Raw genomic sequence first — 8,295 nt, forward strand, 5'->3', positions numbered from 1 at the left:
CTTCTAGGCGGCAACAGTTCCATGATGCATCTTCAAGGATATGAACATGTATGGCTAAGCACAATTGATAACAGTGCATCTAAATTCCAAAATCAATCTCCACAATAGTCTACGTGTTTCCTATTGCCAAAGGGGCCCTTTAGAGTAGTGAGAGAAGATCTTCACCCTGAAACCCACAGCGTCCCTTTTCAGCAGGAAGTAGCTAAGAGAATACGCCATCCCCTTTTCCTTATGAATCAGGATAAAATCTCTCTCAGGAAAGAGTGATAGGAAATGGCAAAGAACACACTGACAAAGGAGATTAATCAGAACAGGTTTTGACAAGCATTGTGCCAATGGGACAATTAAAACAGACTTTCAAGTGGGAAAAAGAGGAGAGAAACGAACTGGGGGCAGGTAGAGAAAATAGTGTAACAATGAGTAAATGGAAATCCAAAATCTCTGTAAACGTTCATTAAAATTAATAAAATAAAATTTAAAAAAAGAAAAACTGATATCCTTGAATTATGATATAGGCAAAAGGTATCTTTTTCTAAAATAAGTTTGTTCTTCTAGAAGAACTTTAAAAAAAGAAAGAAATGAAAAGCAATCAGGGTACACTTTAAAGACAAAGATGGTGCAACTTTGTTTCACGTACTCTAGGCATGCTCTCACAGGGGTGCTAGTTTTTGGAAAATGATATACTTGGAAAAGTAGAGGGTCAGTGAAAGAGAGAAAGACTTTCTACAAGACAGATGGATACAGCAACTGCCACAATGGACTTGAACATGGCAGAGATTGAGAAGATGAGGAAGGTTTCAGTTTGTTGTTCATAGGATGTGTCAGTTATAATCATTTCAAGGGACACCTAGTAACAAGGAAGTGCAGATTATATGACTATTATTCAAACTTAAGGATCAGTCATTAAAGCTCAACATGAAGATATTAAAGATAATTTTTACCAAGAACTGCAATCTGAAATTGGTCAAAAGTAATTGACAAATTTATTGACAATTCTTAATGATTGGAGTACAGTACTTGGTAACAAAAAAATCAGTTGTAAAATATCTTCTGGGTGATATAAAGATTATATGATAAAATTTTGCAAACTAGCAGTTTGTTCATTGCAAATATTAATTTTTGACAACATAAACGGCAATTATAAACATGAACCTTGACAGACAGCAATCCAAGACTAATATATGTGGAAAGAGACAGTTGAAAAGTTCAATATTGGTTGGCCCTGGAGGACATTATGCTGAGTGAAATATTTCAGTCACAAAAGGACAAACACTGCATAGTGCTACTGTTGTAAAATGGAAATGACATTGAGGCTGGGGGAAGACTGAGAAAGATGGGATAAATTATGTATACTGCATTGAAACAGATGAGAGAGAGAGGACAGTTTAAAAGGTATATATGATTAGGTGTTATTGTCATGACAGGAGTCCAGAATGAAGGCTGCAGAGTGGATTGGACTTGGGAGGAAGGATTGTATAACAATGAAAGAATTTTTCTTTTACTTTTCAAAGAGAAGAATGAACTGGAGGAGAGGGGTGGGCAGGGAGAAAAGTGCAACAATGAATGAATGGAAATCCAAAATCTCTGTAAATTTCCATTAAATTTCATAATAATAAAAAGGGGAAAAACAACAACAGGTAGACCTGAACTGCATAATACCAACAAGCTTGTAAGTGAGGAGTGAGGATAACTAGATGGTTGATTACCTGAAGTATGGCTGGTATAGGGCAGCCTCAAATGCAATAAATCAAATTGCTTCCCCTTGTCTCTCCGGTTTCTGCAGCAGACTAATCTATGACTATTCTTATGTTATCAGCAGAGATTCAAGAGAGGAAATAAAAATACTTTTATTATTCTAAAAAACTAAAAATGTTCAATATTAACAAATAGAATAAGGAGAGGGGAAAATTGGGGACTAGACCACCAGGTGTTCATATGTAAGTTCAAAACAAAGCTATAATATTTAAAACAAGTTCACAAGAGTCAAAGAAGGACCTTGAATATATTAGAGATCATATCAGGAACAGAGTTGGCTCACTTAACATTAATGTCAAAGACCAGAACAGCTGTGAGATGACATTAATATTATCATATATGAAAAAAGCAAAAGGTCATTGAAAACACAGGGGGGAAAAAAAGGTCCTAGAAGGATGTCAGGAGAGATTCTAAACTAAATGAAGAAATGATGACATAAAAGATGTGAGCAGAAGATTTCAAAGAGCAGCTCCAGAAGATAAAATAGTATATTAAAATGTGAAAAACCTTGATGGTATAAAACAAAAAGAAAAAAATTTGCATTTATAAAGTTGATATAATTAAATGATAATTCAAAACTCAAGTCACAATATTTAATGACTGTATTTCATAAGTATGGTAAAAAGATATAATCTTCATCTACACCTTTATTGATCTTAAACAACTGGTATTCCCTTATTCCATCTATGAACACTTTACTGAATAAGAAGATTAAAAAGGTAAAAGGAAGGTACAATTACTGTCCAAAAAAGAATTGGTTGGTATTCAACTATTTTAGGAGTATACAATAGTAAAGGAGGAAGCCCAAACTGAACTGAAAGCACTCAGGGGATGGGAAGGAAAGCAAAACAAAAAGCCAGGCTCCAGAAATTGATGGTTATCAATCAAGATGTTTCAACAAAGAGATTCATCTCTGGATGAGTTCAGTCATCTATACACAGGAATCTAGATGACTGTAACCGGGTCAACCTTCTGAAAGAGTCATATGTATGTCCATTCCAAAGAGTTATGATCTAGCAGAAATTATTTTAAATTATCATTAATAGCACACACAAGTAAAATTTGCTAAATATAATTCAAAATTGCTAAGAACTGCCAGAAATTCAAACTAGATACAGAGAAGCAATTAGAATAATGGATATATTTGCTAATATCAGATAATATCAATATCTTGGCTAAAAGCAAAGAGTAAAATAAATATGTTTACCTTTGTTTTATTGGAGAACAAAAACATTTAGCTGTGTAGATGATAACAAATGATGCATAACATTGTACAGAATTGCAATTGCAGAACTTAACTGTGTTCATGTATAACCTAGTATAAACCAAGATGGAATTGATAAGCCAGAGCAAGGGAACACTAGTGGTTTAAGATTAGGAAACTGTTCCACTATATTTATGAAAGATGTAGAGTGAGAAAATAATCAGAGAATAGAGACCAAATGAAGAAGATTGCAACAACAACATTGAAGGGAAGCTTTTTAACAACCTATAATATGCAGATGATAACATTTTGTTTGCTGAAAGCAGATAACTCGAAGCACTTACTGATAAGATCAAAGAGTATGGCTTGCAGTATAGATTACCTCTCAACACCAGGAATACAAACATCATCACAATATCATGATAAAAGTAGAAAATATCAAAACGTTGCAGTATAATTTTACTGATTTTACAATCTGCACCCATAGAAATAGCAGTCAGAATATCAAAGGATTGGGCAAGTCTTCTGCCAAGGATTTCTTTTAAATGCTAACAAGTAAAGATGTCACTTTGAGCATGAAGATAGGCCACTGGAGAAGTCATAATATTTTCAATTGCCTTATATGCATGTGAACTTTGCAGAGTGACTAAGGAAAACCAAAGAAGGATTCATTTGAAATGTTGTATTGACAACAAATATTGACTATCAATGAAGTGCCCAGGCAATTAATAAATCTAACTTGGATGAAATTCAGCCAGAATCTAGCTTCCTTAGAAACAAGAATAGTGAGACCTCACTTCATAATTTGGACAAAGACATCATGTTTGGTAATTGTTGGTTGTTGTTGGATACTACTGAGTCAGAACTAACCTAACTCATCCTCTAGTGAGTTTTCAAAGGTGATAATTCACATGGGAATTGATTTCCCATTTTCTCCCAAGATGCAACTGGTATGGATTCAAGCAATGAACCTTTGCAATGGCAGCACAATTCCTTACCACTAGGCCATCAGAGCTCCCTATGTTTGGTGGAGGACCAGTAATTAAGGGGAAGACCCTAAAAGAGGTGGATTGGCACAGTGAGTACAATAATCAGATCAAAATTAGAAACAATTGTACGGATGGCACAGATTGGCAGTGCTTCATTCTGTTTACAGAGGATAATTATGGGTCATAACAAACTCGACAGCCCCCAGCTGTTAAAAAAATAGGGACAATTGTAGTATCAATCATGCTGCCCTCAAGATTCCAGACGACAAAATATCATTTAGTATGAATTTGCCAGCAAGACATAATCTACTAGCAATGGCAAATAAAGGAAGAACCATAAAATTGTCAAAGTTCAGAGTGAAAGCATATAAGACATAGTGACTCTTTCATAATCTACCTAAGTGAATTAATATCTCTAGAAATTAATCCCAATTTCTTATGAAACTGAAAATGTGGGGATAAATAATGAACACTGCATTGGAACAGAAGAAAGGAAGAACTGTTTAAAAGAAATATATGATTTGGCATTATCTGTCTGTAACAGTCCAGAGTAAGAGGTTGATAGCAAAATGGACTGGGTGAGGGGAAAAGCAGAAAATTGTGCAATAGTGAATAAATTTTTTTAGGTGAACTGGGTTAGGGTAAGAAGAAAAATGTGCAACAATGAATGAATGAAAACCCAACTTTTCTGTAAATTTCCATTAAAATCACAATAAAAAACTTTTAAAAAGGAAACTGATAATGTGGCCAATTACAACTCAAATATGACTTCTAGAGCTAAAGATATTTCTATTACATGAAATATTCCTGATATGTTAAATTAGCTTTATGTAAAGTAAGAATGAACGAAGTATTTTTATAATATTATGTGATCATGTGTCAGAGAACGGAGTTCATTCAGGACAAAAATAAATTTCAAATCACAATGAGAAATATTTAGATAAAGTCATAAAATTTTTTGTAAAATCTCAAGACAAATTATTTCCTTGGGCTTTTCCCTGTATATTTCACAAATATCTGAGATATATATATATATATATAAATCTATCTATCTATCTATCTATCTATATCTATATCTAATATATAATCTATATCATCTCTCTCTATATCAATCTATATCTATATCTACATCATCTATATCTACATCATCTATATCTATATCTGTATCTATATCTATATCTCCTCTATATATCCTCTATATATCTAATCTATATCTATATCTATATCTGTATCTATATCTATATAATCTATATCTGTATCTATATAATCTACATCTATCTATATATCTCTCCCTAAAACATTATGTAACTCTATGGACAGAAGGACAGAAGTGGCACAATGATGGTCAATCTCCTTTATGATATTTAGAGCCTCTGAAAACCTCCAGGAGGGTCAGACTTGATGGTGCACTGCAATAGAAACAATACAATACAACCTAGAACTTGCTGCTACAAGATTGTTGTTTTTTTAATCCCCTGTACTTAGGGTAGAACAAGTGCCAACTCAACCATTTAACTCATTGCCATTGAGTCAGAATCAACTCATTTCTGATCTTTCAGTAAGTTTTGAGCCTGTAAATCACATGGGAGAAGACTGCCTGTCTTTTTTTCTGTGGTGTCCTAGGTGTTCTGTGGTGTCCTGTGGTGTTCTGTGGATTTGAACTAGGTGAAAGGTGTTACCTGTAAGTTAGCAGTGCAACTCCTTATGAACTACACCACCAGAGCTGCCTCATTTCTATTAACTTTGACAAGAACACAGGCAGCTTCAAAGATGACAATTTTATAGGTGAAATAAATAAAATTCTGAATGTATAGAGATCATCAATAGAGTAATTAATCTTTAATATCCTAGAGACTTCTTGTTCAAATGACTTTTAGGATGCAGTCCATATGTGGTGCCTACCTGGGTTTTGGACTGACCAGATCCTTTTCTTTAGGTGAAATGGCAGTCTAATCTCACAAACTCAGGAGTGGAGATATCACCTGTAAATAAAGGTACTCTCACTTGAGAATGGAATCTGAGTAAAAAGTCTCAAGGGATAAAAAAATCACTTTATTTTTAAAATTCTGATAATAATGTCATAAAGTAGTAGCCTTAACTGTGCATTACAATTACATTCTAGGTTTTAAGAGGAAATAAGAGAGAAACGAAGAGGATAAGAGAGAAAGAGATAAAGGAAAAGAGGAAGAGGGCAAAAGAAAAAAGGAAATTGATAAATCAGAGGAGCAAGGTGGTAGAGAAGCCTGAATTTCTTACCTGAAGACAACAACAACTAATCAGTATGAAAATGGAAAACTAAGAAGCAATGGACTCTTCTCAAACAGCCAAACAGTCTGTTATTTCAGAAGGAAATTGGGTCAAACTTGAAAAAACAACTTACATGGATCTTACTGATAAAACAAGAACTTGGGTAACTGTGGAATGTACAACAAGAAGACAGTCTGCTGATGGGGTGGCAGTTATTCCAGAGCTGCAAAGATGTCTTCATTATGAACTTACTGTTCTGTAGAAATAGTTCCTTCCACCAGTGGGTGGCTATTGTATGGAATTCCCTGCAGGTCCAGAAGCTTCAGGAGCTTGAAAAAGAAACTGGTTACAAAGGTGATGCTGCTGAATGCTCACCAGCTATACGTATGGATCCAGGTTTGTCAAATTGTACAGAACATGTCGTGACAGTAGCAATTAATAGAGATGATGTGGAAAATGTAAAACCCAAACCAAAGCCTAGGGATGGAGAATTTGTAGAACTAATTCCCTTACCTAACCTGCTAAAGAGATTTGATTCTTTGGTAGCTGAAGAATATCTTACAGTGGATTCCAGAGTCTATTCATATACCCCGACCCTGAAACATGCAAATGCTAAGCCATATGAAGTGTCTTTCCTGAAATTTTAAGGCCAAATAGGACAATAGCCATGTTTGTTTGGTTTGATGTTTGTTTTAATTAACAAAAAAATAGTCCCCTGGCCTTCTTTACTTGACATTCCAAAATAACTTAATCCATATTTGAAATTAGCTTTTTCACAAAGTCAAAGGAGCATAGGATGCATATAGTTATGTGAAATTATAATTACAGGAAACCTGTTACCTTCATATGAATTTGTTAAAGCTCTAACATTAATAAAAAGAAACAATGAATGCAGATATATTTTCTCCAAATTAAAAAAGTAAACTCAAATGTTACTCTTAATGCAGCCTAGGGACAAGGATATTTCTGTAGGAAACTAGACATGAGTTTCAATTGAAATCAACTAATCTGAAACCCAACCACATATAAAAATTCTCTACCTGGGCAAGCAGATAACTATCTATTCCATGATTAACATTGTTTTATTTTTTTTTTTTTTTCGAAAGACTGTATCCTTTCTGGGCTCTCTTAACTGAAATATTTTGGTTTCATATGATTCAAACTGTATAGAAAAAGATTAAAGAAAATCAATAAAGAGAATATTTTTCATTTTAAAAAAGGAAGGAAATATCAAGAAGTGATAAAATACTATTTTAAATCCACCAAGGGCCATCAGACTCCTTAGGATAAGATTACGTATTTTTCTTAGGATTTACTATTAATTGATGCCCAGACACTTTTTTTTTAAGTCTATAAAGGTTAGTTGTTACCTTGTGGAAAATGAGTAAGTTGTAAATGAATTAATTTTTATTTTGCTTTGATTTTTATAATAAAATATATGTATATCTAGCTGGGAAAAAGAGTGTGATAATAATAAAATTACTCTAAAAATTCTGATACAATTGATCTTAGTTGAGATGCAAGTATCATTTATTTTTACTTCTTTTCTTTTTATACTACATTCTCATTCCCTTACTCAACCTCATAATAAACTATTGTGTTTTAAAAATCCTTTAAAGAGATGTATTTGTTTAAATCTAAAAGCATGTATTTTAAATGTTCCTAATGATAGTGTCTGAAATATTTGACATTATTTCATGCTTTGCTAAGCGAATGTTTTCAATACCCACACATGTTGCTATGTACCTATTTTACGCAGTGCTTCTGACTGCTGAAATAGTACTCTCTGGTGTAGATCCATCAAATTAAACCAAACTCTCTACCAGATATGGACAGTTAACTTAAAGATAACTCATTGGAAACAAATAATGTGGCAATGAATATTCTTGAACACGATCCTTTGGGGACTTTTGTGATGATTTCTTTAGGGTATATGGCTAAAATTGGAATTACCGTGCTATGTGCATAATTTGACTAAATGATGACAGATTGTTCTTCCAAATGGCTGTGCTAGTCCCACTCCTGGTGGGAAGACATGTATGTTCACACCCTCACTAACCCTTGGCAACATCAAGCTTGCAATTTTGGACATTCTAAAAT

The 8,295-nt window shown here is 33.7% G+C and overlaps 1 pseudogene; it reads left to right on the plus strand.

Annotated features, from left to right (window-relative positions):
* Positions 1-6,253: 6,253 nt before the first annotated feature.
* Positions 6,254-6,842, plus strand: LOC102866248 (annotated as a pseudogene).
* The last annotated feature ends 1,453 nt before the right edge of the window (positions 6,843-8,295 follow it).

Source organism: Elephantulus edwardii, unplaced genomic scaffold, assembly GCF_000299155.1.
Source record: "Elephantulus edwardii isolate Elephantulus edwardi_28Jun2011 unplaced genomic scaffold, EleEdw1.0 scaffold00147, whole genome shotgun sequence".
Taxonomy (NCBI): Eukaryota; Metazoa; Chordata; class Mammalia; order Macroscelidea; family Macroscelididae; genus Elephantulus; species Elephantulus edwardii.